This window comes from Mustela lutreola, chromosome 5 (genome assembly GCF_030435805.1).
Source record: "Mustela lutreola isolate mMusLut2 chromosome 5, mMusLut2.pri, whole genome shotgun sequence".
NCBI classification, from domain to species: domain Eukaryota; kingdom Metazoa; phylum Chordata; class Mammalia; order Carnivora; family Mustelidae; genus Mustela; species Mustela lutreola.
The window spans coordinates 153,406,111-153,418,555 of NC_081294.1; the positions used below are offsets into that span (position 1 = coordinate 153,406,111).

At 38.4% G+C, this 12,445-nt stretch overlaps 1 pseudogene; it reads right to left on the reverse strand.

The window, feature by feature from the left end:
* Positions 1-8,069: 8,069 nt before the first annotated feature.
* On the reverse strand, positions 8,070-8,447 carry LOC131831209 (U6 snRNA-associated Sm-like protein LSm3; annotated as a pseudogene).
* Positions 8,448-12,445: the final 3,998 nt, after the last annotated feature.

Below are 12,445 nucleotides of genomic sequence, written 5' to 3' on the forward strand. Positions count from 1 at the left end.
GAAGGACCCGTGCCAAGAAGATTCATATTTCTTCTACTGAGATGATTCAACAATTGGTATTTTGCCGTATGGCAAATACCTATAATTTTCTGTACTATTTGACTAGAAAGTTGAAGAATGAATTCTATTTTCAAATAACATTTTTTCCTGATCATATAAATAATATTGCTCATAGCATAGCTCTTGTAAAATGTAGAAAAAATAGAAAATATAACAGTCCTTCTCCAAAATAAACTCTTCTAGATCTGAAAAAGAGAAAGAAAAAAGGAAAGTAAATAGTTTTACAAATAACCCAACTGACTTGATTCTTGGTTTCCTGAGAGCGCTGCGGATTGGAATTCTGTCTTCCTTGGGCAGGTACGCCCTCTGCTGACAGCTTGGTGATTTGTCAAGTAGTGGGATTTCCACTTGCTTGGTCTCTTGGGGGTTTGGGTTGAATGGATTCCTCAGATTCCTTATTCATGGATGAATCGAAAATTTGAGTATTTATTTATTTATTTATTTATTTGGTTTTATTTTACTTTTATTCATTTCATTTCATTTCATTTTTTCAGTTTCCAAGAGTCACTGTTTATGCACCACACCGCAGAAAAGATCCTTATGGACCTCTGCCTGGGGATTTTACCAGGGTCTTGGGTGAGGCCTGACCTCCAACAGCTCGTCTGACTTGTCTGATCTGCTATATTGCTCCTGCGAATGATGAACATAGGCTCCAAACTGCCCCCGGTGTTCACCCCATGAAGACACATGTGTGTGGCTCCAAATACCGGTTTTCTCCCACTCATCTAACAACCTCGATTTTTCTTAGATTCTTTTTCTGTTTCTTCCTTTGGTTCTTCCTTCTTATCTCTTTTTCTCCAATCATGTCTTGTTTACACGTACCACTTCTGGGGCCACGGGGATGAATTCATTTTACTTTTCTTCTTTTTTCCACCAACTTATGTCTCATTGAAAATTCACACATTCAAGTATTCACATTTCTATAACAAGGTCTCTATAAGATTTATAAAAAGAATAACACCTCTCTCCATCTACCCCCCACTTAATATTCTGCCCACTTCTTTTAAAAAAAAATTATTTAAACTCAATTTAGTTGACATACAGTGTATTACTAGTTTCAGGGGTAGAATTTAGTGATTATCGGTTACTTGTTCCATCAAGTGCCCTCCTTAATGCCCGTCACCCAGTTACCCCATTCCCCCCACCCACCTCTCCTCCAGCAACCCTTAATTTATTTCCAAGTCTTAAAAGTCTCTTGTAATTTACCTCCTTCTCTGTTTTTATCATACTTTATTTTTCCTTCCCTTCCCCTATGTTCCCTCTTTTGTCTCTTGAATTCCACATATAAGTGAAATCATATGGTATTTGCCTTTCTTTGACTGACTTATTTCACTTAGCAAAATACCCTGTAGTTCCATCCGCATCATTGCAAATGGTAAGATTTCATTTTTTGATGAATATTCCATTCATCTCCTTTATCCATTCATCTGTCCATGGGCATTCTGGGCTCTTTCTGTAGTTTGGCTGTTGTGGACACTGCTGCTATAAACATTGTTCCAAACATCCATCACACTGAGCTCACCTTTAATAACCTTGTTGTCTACCTTCATCCCATGTTAGGAACTGAAGTGATTTAAGGTAAATGAATAGAGTAATTTAAAAATTTCAAGGTTTACTGCCATAATCTTTCTACCAGGAGAACTCAAGGGATAATTTGGGTTTTTGATATGAGTGTGGTGAGTGGAATGAAGGAGGGAGGGAAGCATTTGAAGATCTCAAAAACTGGAAGCATCAATCTAGAATGGGCTGAAGTCCAACAAAGGGATAGGACTACATTACTCTCAGACTTTTCAGCCAATAGTTCCCCCATTGCCTCATTTTTTTGTACGTCAGGCAGCTCCTTCCCAAGGGGCTCCAAATCATAGTGCTTTGGAATGTAAAACTGTCCCAAACCTTTTGCTATTTCAGCCATTCAGAGAACCTGATGTGACGTCTAGAACAGATGTGTCTCACAGTGCTCTCCACTTAAGCTAACGTGGACCTGCTCTCACCTTCCTTCCACTAGCAGGTGGGGAGCCTTCTTAAATACCTGACCCATTTTCAGTGGGTGGTAGACAACTGCCCTGACCCAGGCCACACAGAGTTCTTTGAATTCCAAATGTGTGGAAATAAAAATGAGCTCCATGTAGACAGATCTCAGGTCCCTCATTAAAATTAAATGTTGTCATCCAAATAGGCCTTTAAGAAAGTAGGGAAAAGGGCACCTGGGTGGCTCAGTTGGTTAAGCAACTGCCTTTGGCTCAGGTCATGATCCTGGAGTCCCAGAATCGACTCCCACATCAGGCCCTCTGCTCATCAGGGAGCCGGCTTCTCCCTCTGCCCCTCGCCCCTTTCATGCTCTCTCTCTCAAATAAATAAAATATTAAAAAAAAAAAGAAAGTAGGGAAAAAAGTCATAAACTGTGAAGTAATCATTATAATATGTAAAATTGACAAGGGATTGGAACAATGGATAAAGAACTTTTACAGACCAGAAGATATATTCAAACGTTTTTTTCAGTAGAAAAAGGGCAAAAGATGTGATATGCAATTCTGAAAAGAGGAAAATCTTTTAGCCTTTAAATATATGAAATGATCCCTAATTTCTACTAATCAGGGACATGAAAACCAAAACCGCATTAAGATAATTTTATAGACACTTCATTGATCAAAATTAAGACATTTGACATTACCAAACATAGAAGTGGATCCACTGTTGGGGGTCAAGGGAATGTGGAAAACAATTTGCGATGAATTCAGATCATTGAATATTTGCGTACTTTAACACCCATGAGTAGAACCTGGAAAATTCTTGCACACGAATCTCAGGAGATGTGTGCAAAGATGTCCATACCAACACTGTTCATGGTAGCAAAAAATTGAAAACACTGAGATGCCCATTTGTGGGAGCAAGTAACATAAATTATGGTATAGCCGCACCATGGAATGGTAATCCCAATACAAGGAAGTGCCCCAATTAATGGGGGCAACTTTGCTGAGTCTTTGTAACAATGGTGAGTGGAAAAAGCAAGTCCTAGAAGAATATATACAGTACAATGCCATTTGTAGAAGGGAGCAAAACTAAACAATGTTGGTTAGGCATACATCTCTGTGTATCTTCCTCCCTGCTTATCTGTGATGCAAAGGAATTAAAAACACAAATGCAGACTAGCACTTACCACCTGTGGGGAGGTGTGTGGACAGGATGGTGCAGAAAACAGCGACAGATTACAATAGAGATATATGAATTATTGGAAATATATAGCTCTTGTGTCAGAGTGTTTCTATATAATGTTTATATTATAAATCGGTAAATTAATTCACACATAAATAAAACATGATGTGGGAGTCTATTGTTAAAGATGAAGAGGAGAATGGAGATAGAAGGTGAAACAGCAGGTGACTCTTAGATTTCTTGCAGGAGTAACTGAAGAGAAGGAGATACCATTGAATCATGAGATACTATGGACCCTGAGAAACAATCTGGGGGTTTCAGAGGGGAGGAGGGTAGGGGAAGGGGTAACAGGGTGATGGGTATTGAAGAGGACATGTGCTCTTATGAGCACTGGGTGCTGTACTTAACTAATGATTTACTGAACACTGCATCAAGGGCTAATTATGTACTACACAGTGGCTAACTGAATATAATAAAAAAAAGTTTTTTAAGAATTTAAAGAAAGAGAAAATTTTCAAATGATGCTGACAGGAGAAAATAAACCAAATGTAGTATATAAAATATCTTGCTTTCTAAGTATGCAACAGCCTTTGATTTTCTGATTGAGGTATCCATGAGAGCCTAGCTGATGATCAATTAAAAAGGAATTGTCTACAGCAGTAAATATTTACTCAATGCACACATAATACACAAGGTATTCACTTATTCCAACTAAAAAAAAAAAAAGAATTATAGGAAAAAATTGAGAAATGAATTGTGAGTGTGAGGATAATGAATTCACCTTTGAATGAATATATATATATATAAAATTTTTTTTACTTGTCTGTGTGACAGCCAGTGAGTAGTGTAATCTGTGGGTCAGGATCTCAGAGGAGAGGTTTAGGACAGAAAAATAAATTTAAAGGTCAACACCAGAAGAGGTGGGCTGTGGTTGCAACATTTAGAAGTCAGACAGGGATGGGGCACCTGGGTGGCTCAGTGGGTTAAAGCCTCTGCCTTTGGCTCAGGTCATGATCCCAGGGTCCTGGGATTGAGCCCGGCATCCGGCTCTCTGCTCTGAGCCTGCTTCCACCTCTCTCTGTGCCTGCCTCCTTGCCTACTTGTGATCTCTGTCTGTCAAATAAATAAATAAAATCTTTAAAAAAAAGAAGAAGAAGTCAGATGGGGATGAAACCAAGCAAACTGTTTCATACAACGAATGGCCATTTGGATATCTTCTTTCAGAAATTATTCTCAAGTATTTGCCCATTTTTTTTAAGTGGGGTGTTTGTCTTTTGATTTGTAAATCTTTAAAAAACATATTCTGGGTATAACATCTTATTGTTTATATCTAGTGCACGTCATGTAATTTCTCAGTCTGTGCCTTCCTTTTTTATTCTCTCAGTGGCATTTTTTGATAAGCAAATGTTATTTTTTCCCCTCCTGTTCAAGTTTTTATTTACCTTCAAGGAAGGTAACAGTGATGCAGTGTTGGTTTCAAGAGTAGAATTCAGTGATTTGTCACTTACACGCAACACCCACTGCTCATCCCAAGTGCCCCCCTTGCCCATCTAGCCATCTTGCTCCATCAACCCTAAGATTGCTCTCAATTGTTGAGAGTCACTTATGATTTGTTTTCCTCCTTTCCCATATTTTCATCTGTTTTCTTTCTTAAATTCCACATATGAATGAAATCATATGGTATTTATCCTTTTCTGACTGACTGACTTACTTTGCTTAGCATAATACCCTCTAGTTTCATCCATGTCATTGAAAATGTAAAGATTTCATTCTTTCTGATGGCTGAGTAATATGCCATTGTATATATGTACCACATCCTTTTTTAAATTAATTTAATTTATTTATTTTCAGAAAAACAGTATTCATTATTTTTTCACCACACCCAGTGCTCCATGCAATCTGTGCCCTCTATAATACCCACCACCTGGTACCCCAACCTCCAACCCCCCCGCCACATCAAACCCCTCAGTTGTTTTTCAGAGTCCATACTCTCTCATGATTCACCTCCCCTTCCAATTTACCCTAACTCCCTTATCCTCTCCAAGATCCCTTGTCCTCCATGATATTTGTTATGCTCCACAAATAAGTGAAACCATATGATAGTTGACTCTCTCTGCTTGACTTATTTCACTCAGCATAATCTCTTACAGTCCGGTCCATGTTGCTACAAAAGTTGGGTATTCATCCTTTCTGATGGAGGCATAATACTCCATAGTGTATATGGACCACATCTTCCTTATCCATTCGTCCGTTGAAGGGCATCTTGGTTCTTTCCATAGTTTGGCGACCATGGCCATTGCTGCTATAAACATTGGGGTACAGATGGCCCTTCTTTTCACTACATCTGTATCTTTGGGGTAAATACCCAGGAATGCAATTGTAGGGTCATAGGGAAGTTCTATTTTTAATTTGTTGAGGAATCTCCACACTGTTCTCCAAAGAGGCTGCACCAACTTGCATTCCCACCAACAGTGGAAGAGGATTCCCCTTTCTCCACATCCTCTCCAACACATGTTGTTTCCTGTTTTGTTAATTTCGGCCATTCTAACTGGTGTAAGGTGATATCTCAATGTGATTTTAATTTGAATCTCCCTGAGGGCTAGTGATGATGAACATTTTTTCATGTGTCTGACACATTTTTTTATATGTTTGCCTGTTTCGTGTGTGTTGAGTTTGAGGAGTTCATTATAGATCCTGGATATCAACCTTTTGTCTGTACTGTCATTTGCAAATATCTTCTCCCATTCTGTGGGTTGCCTCTTTGTTTTCTTGACTCTTTCCTTTGCTGTGCAGAAGCTTCTGGTTTTGATGAAGTTCCAAAAGTTCATCTTCGCTTTTGTTTCCTTTCCCTTTGGAAACATATCTTGAAAGAAGTTGCTGTGGCTGATATAGAAGAGATGACTGCCTATGTTCTCCTCTAGGATTCTGATGGATTCCTGTCTCACGTTGAGGTCTTTTATCCATTTTGAGTTTATCTTTGTGTACGGTGTAAGAGAATGGTCGAGTTTCATTCTTCTACATATAGCTGCCAGTTTTCCCAGCACCATTTATTGAAGAGACTGTCTTTTTTCCACTGTATATTTTTTCCTGTTTTGTTGAAGATTAATTGACCATAGAGTTGAGGGTCCATATCTGGGCTCTCTACTCTGTTCCACTGGTCTATGTGTCTGTTTTTATGCCAGTACCATGCTGTCTTGGTGATCACAGCTTTGTAGTAAAGCGTGAAATCAGGTAATGTGATGCCCCCAGCTTTAGTTTTGTTTTTCAACATTTCCTTTAGCGATTCGGGGTCTCTTCTGATTCCATACAAATTTTTGGATTATTTGGTCCAGCTCTTTGAAGAATACCGGTGGAATTTTGATCGGAATGGCGTTAAAAGTATATATTGCTCTAGGCAGTATAGACATTTTAACAATGTTTATTCTTCCGATACAAGAGCTTGGAATGGTCTTCCATCTTTTTGTGTCTTCTTCAATTTCTTTCATGAGTGTTCTGTAGTTCAAGTACAGATCCTTTACCTCTTTGGTTAGGTTTATTCCCAGGTATCTTATGGTTCTTGGTGCTATAGTAAATGGAATCGATTCTCTAATTTCCCTTTCTGTATTTTCATTATTAGTGTATAAGAAAGCCACTGATTTCTGCACATTGACTTTGTATCCTGCCACGTTGCTGAATTGCTGTATGAGTTCTAGTAGTTTGGGGGTGGAGTCTTTTGGGTTTTCCATATAAAGAATCATGTCATCTGTGAAGAGAGAGAGTTTGACTTCTTCATTGCCAATTTGGATACCTTTTATTTCTCTTTGTAGTCTGATTGCTGTTGCTAGGACTTCTAATACTATGTTGAACAAGAGTATGTACCACATCTTTATCCATTCATCTATCAATGGACATCTGGACTCTTTCCACAATTTGGCTATTATTGATAATGCTTCTGCAAACATCAGGGGGATATGTGCCCCTTCAAATCTGTATTTTTGTATCCTTTGGCTAACTACCTAGTAGTGTAATTGCTGCGTCATAGTGTAGTTCTACTTTTAACTTGGTAAGGAACTTCCATACTGTTCTGCAGAGTGGCTACACCAGTTTACATTCCCACCAACAATGCAAGAGGGTTCCTCTTTCTCAGGATCCTCGCCAACACCTGTTGTTGCCTGTGTTGTTAATTTTAGCCATTCTGACTGGTGTGAGATGGTATTTCATCACAATTTTGATTTATATTCCCCTGATGATGAGTGATGTTGAGCATCTTTTCATGTGTCTGTCAGCCTTCTGGATGTCTTCTTTGGAAAAATATCTATTCATGTCTTCTGCCCATTTCTTAACTGGATTCCTTGGTTTTTGTTTGTTTGTTTGTTTGTTTGTTTGTTTTTAAAGGAAACATCAAATTTAATTTAAGGACAAAACAAAAACAAAAACAAAAACTCCAGAAATTGTCTGAGAAGACAACAGACCAAATAAATTCCTAAAAAAAAAGAGTGCTGCATGTTGGTGGTGATCACATTTATTCAAACAGTTGGAAAAAAAAATAAAAGTGCCCTTTAGATTAAGAATTCTTGAGTTATCAGCAAATTAAGTTCAGTAGTGGAGGAATCCTTGATCATGCCTTCAAAATTTACACAGGTTTTGGGACACCTGGGTGGCTCAGTTAGTTAATCGGGTGCCTTCAGCTCAGGTCATGATCCCAGCAACCTGGGATAGAGTCCCACATTGGGCTCCTTGCTCTGTGGGGAGCCTGCTTCTCCCTCTGCCTCTGCTGCCACTCTGCCTGCCTGTGTGCTCTCACTCTCTCTCTCTCTCTCTCTGGTAAATAAATAAATAAAATCTTCAAAAAAACAAAAAAAAATTTACACAGATTTCTATTTTGAATGTCTTCTACATTTGAAGAGGCAGCCATACAAAGTCTTCTGTATTCCATACACAATAAATTCTTTGTTTCGACCAACTCTTAATGGAGGAACAACTCATACGCTACCATCTCCTCTGACAAAAAGCATCAGAATATTCTATTTTGTTGATTTATATATTTCTTTCATGTGTTTCCTCATCAGTTTCTATAGCAGTCACCGGTTCCTCCAAATCATATTTAAATGCTGACCATAGGCATGTAATCTGGTTTGAAGCTTTCTGTCATTTCTCATTTTCATGTAAATTCATTCATCCAGGCTGAACCTGATGAGACCCAGGGATGGTTCTGCAGTGTTAGTCCTTTGTTGCTGGTACATATCATCCGCCATGTTTCAAACCCTGTGTCCTTTCCCCTGGCGTTGAATTTGATAAGTTCTGCATAGATTTTGGTTGCTAACCCTTTATCGGAAATGCCACTTGCAAATATCTTCTCCCATTTTGTTAGCTGCCATTTAGTCTTGTTGACTGTGCAGAAGCTTTTTTTTAAAAAAAATTTTTTTAAAGATTTTATTTATTTATTTGACAGAGATCACAACTAGGCAGAGAAGCAGGCGGAGAGGGAGGAAGGGAAGCAGGCTCCCCACCGAGCAGAGAGCCCCACCTCGATCCCAGGACCCTGGGATCATGACCCGAGCTGAAGGCAGAGGCTTTAACTCCCTGAGCCACACAGGTGCCCTGAAGCTTTTTTTATCTTGATGAAGCCTCAATAGTTCATTTTTGTTTTTCTTTCCCTTGCCTCTCAGGATTAAATCCCAACTGGTCATGGTGAATAATCCTTTTAATGTACTGTTAGATCCTATTGACTAGGATCTCAATGAGGGTTTTGGCATCCATATTCATCAAGGATATAGGTCTGTAATTCTCCTTTTGGATGGGGTCTTTGATTTTGAGATCAGGATAATGCTGACCTCATAGAATGAGTTTGGAACTTTTCCTTCCATTTCTATTTTTTGGAACAGCTTCAATAGAATAGGTATGATTTCTCCTTTAAATGTTTGGTATAATCCCCCCAGGAAGGCATCTGTCCCTGGACTCTTGTTTTTGGGGATTTATTCTAATTTATTTTTTATTTTCAACATAACAGTATTCATTATTTTTGCACCACACCCAGTGCTCCATGCAATCCGTGCCCTCTATAATACCCACCACCTGGTACCCCGACCTCCCACCCTCTACTCCTTCAAAACCCTCAGATTGTTTTTCAGAGTCCATAGTCTCTCATGGTTCACCTCCCCTTCCAATTTCCCCCAACTCCCTTCTCCTCTCTATCTCCCCATGTCCTCCATACTATTTGATATGCTCCACAAATAAGTGAAACCATATGATAATTGACTCTCTCTGCTTGACTTATTTCACTCAGCATAATCTCTTCCAGTGCCGTCCATGTTGCTACAAAAGTTGGGTATGCATCCTTTCTGATGGAGGCATAATTTTAAAAAGATCTTATTTGTTTATTTGACACAGAGAGACAGAGCGAGAGCAGGAACACAAGTAGGGGAAGTGGGAGAGGGAGAAGCAGACTTCCCACTGAACAGGGAGACCGATGCAGGGCTCAATTCCAGGACCTTGGGATCATGGCCTGAGCCAAAGGCAGATGCTTAATCATCTGATCCACCCAGGTGCCCCTTTTGGGAGGTTTTTGATGACTGTTTCAATTTCCTTGCTGCTATTGGTTTGTTCAGATTGCCTATTTCTTCTTGTTTCAGTTTTGGTAGTTGATAAGTTTCCAGAAATGCATCCATGTCTTCCAGATTGCTTAATTTATTGCCATATAGCTGCTGGCAATGATTTCTAACAGTTGTCTCTGTGTCCTTGGTGTTGGTCATGATCTCTCCTTTTATTCATGATTCTATTAATTTGGTTCTTATTCTTTTCTTTTGGGTAAATCTGGCCAGAGGTTTATTGATGTTACTAATTCTTTCAAAGAACCAGCTCAAAGTGAGTCTTTTGTAGACAGCATATGGATTGGTCCTGCTTTTTTGATACAATTTGATACCCCATGTCTTTTGATGGGAACATTCAACCCATTTACATTTAGAGTAACTATTGAAAGATATGCATTCAGTGCCATTGTATTGCCTGTAAAGTCCCTGTTTCTGTAGATTGTCTCTGGTACTTCTGGTCTATATTTCTCTTGGGGTTTCTCTTCACTTACAGAATCCCCCTTAATATTTCTTACAGGGTTGTCTTGTCCCATATTCTTCCAGTTATGCCTGTCCTGGAAGATCTTTATCTCTCCATTCATTCTAAATGACGGCCTTGCTGGATAATGTATTCTTGACTGCATGTTCTTCTCATTTACTACTCTGAATATGCCTTGGCAGCCCTTTTCTGGTTTGCCAGGTTTCTGGAGATAGGTCTGATATTATTCTATGTTCTTCCCTCCATACATTAGGAACCTCCTCTCCCTAGCTGCTCTCAGGATAGCTTCTTTGGCTGTAAGATTTGCAAGCCTCACTATTATATGTTGGGGTATTGATCTATTTTTGTTGATTTGGGGAGGGTTTCTCTCTGCCTCTTGGACATTAGTGCTTATTTCATTTCCCAGATTAGGGAAGTTCTCAGCTATGATTTTCTCAAATATACCTTCTAGTCCTCTCTTTCTCTTCATCCACCTCAGGGATCCCAATTATTCTGACACTGGAACATTTCATGACATCATTAATCTCTCCAAGACTTTTTATGGGCTTTTAATTTTTTTTAAGGTTTTATTTATTTATTTGACAGAGAGAGATCACAAGTAGGCAGAGAGGCAGGTGGGGGTGGGGAGAAGCAGGCTCCCCACTGAGCAGAGAGCCTGATGCGGGGCTCGATCCCAGGACCCTAAGACCATGACCTGAGCTGAAGGCAGAGGCTTAAGCCATTGAGCCACCCAGGTGCCCCTTTTTATGGGCTTTTAGTTGTTTTCCTCAAGTTACTTCCTTTTCATCAGCTTATCCTGTAGGTCAGTTATTCTCTCTTCTGCTTCTTTGACTCTAGCTGTTTGCCTATCCTGTTTAGACTGAATCTCATCCATAGTATTTTTAAGAGTGGCCTGGCTAGATCTTATTTCTGTACTTAGAGATTCTATATTGTCATTTATGCTTTTTTCATGCCTAGCTGTTAACTTTGATTGCTATCCTGAATGCTCTTTCTGACATCTTACTTATATTCATATCGATGATCTCTGTGGCAGAGAACACTGCCTCTGGTTCTTTTCTCTTTTCTTTTCTTCCTTCTTTCTTTCTGTGTGTGAATTCCTCCTTCTAATAATTCTGCCCAGAGAATGATGGGTGGGCAAGTGAACAGAGTCCAAAATATCAATAGGACCCAAGCAAGATGAACCCTAGAAAAACCTGGAGTGGTCAGAAGCCACCACAGAAAAATAAACAAAGCCAAAAGGAAACACAAGGATAAAATTGAAAAAAAAAATAAGGGAGGGGAAGGGAGACTATAATCTCACAGTGTGGAGAAAATATGGTGATCCACTTATTCCTGTGTGAGTTTTGGTCTGTGTGTTAGAAGACAATACATTGCAAGGAAAGTAAAACTTCATATATGTGTATGTGATATGTATACACACACATATATATGTGTGTGTATACATATATATGCACATATACATGTTTATATGTGTATACACACATATGTATATATTTACACATACATATATTTATGTGTGTATACACATATACACGTGTATATGCATATGTATATATGTGTATGTACATATACAGTATACATATGTATACATACCACACACATATATGAAGTTTTACTTATGTATATATATACACTTATACATAATACATATACCTATGTATATGTATATATGTATACACATATAAAGCATATATATATACATATATGTGTATACATATATACATATATGTGTGTATATATACATATAAATATATAAAGCATACATATATATGCTTTATATATATAAAACTTTATATACATATTATGTATATAACTTTATATATGTGTGTATGTGTAAAATTGAATAAAGTAAAAAAAGAGTAAAATGACACATATATCTATAAAATGTAGATGTGAAAAAATACAAGTTAAAAAGCAACTATGAAATATAAGTTGGTATAATAGGCATCTAGTCTAAATAGGAAAAAGGAAAAAAGAGAAAAGAGAAAAAGCATAAGAAAGAAAAAATAAGAGTTTTATCTGAAAAATAAGTGAGTCATGTGGCAACACCTGGAGCTCAATATACTATTCTACCCTGATGCTGGAATTTTGCAGTCTTGTGGAATCCATACACTTGTCATCATCTGTTCTCCAGAATATTTTCTGGGGGAGGACCCCACCACACTATTTCTCAGGTATCCCTGCC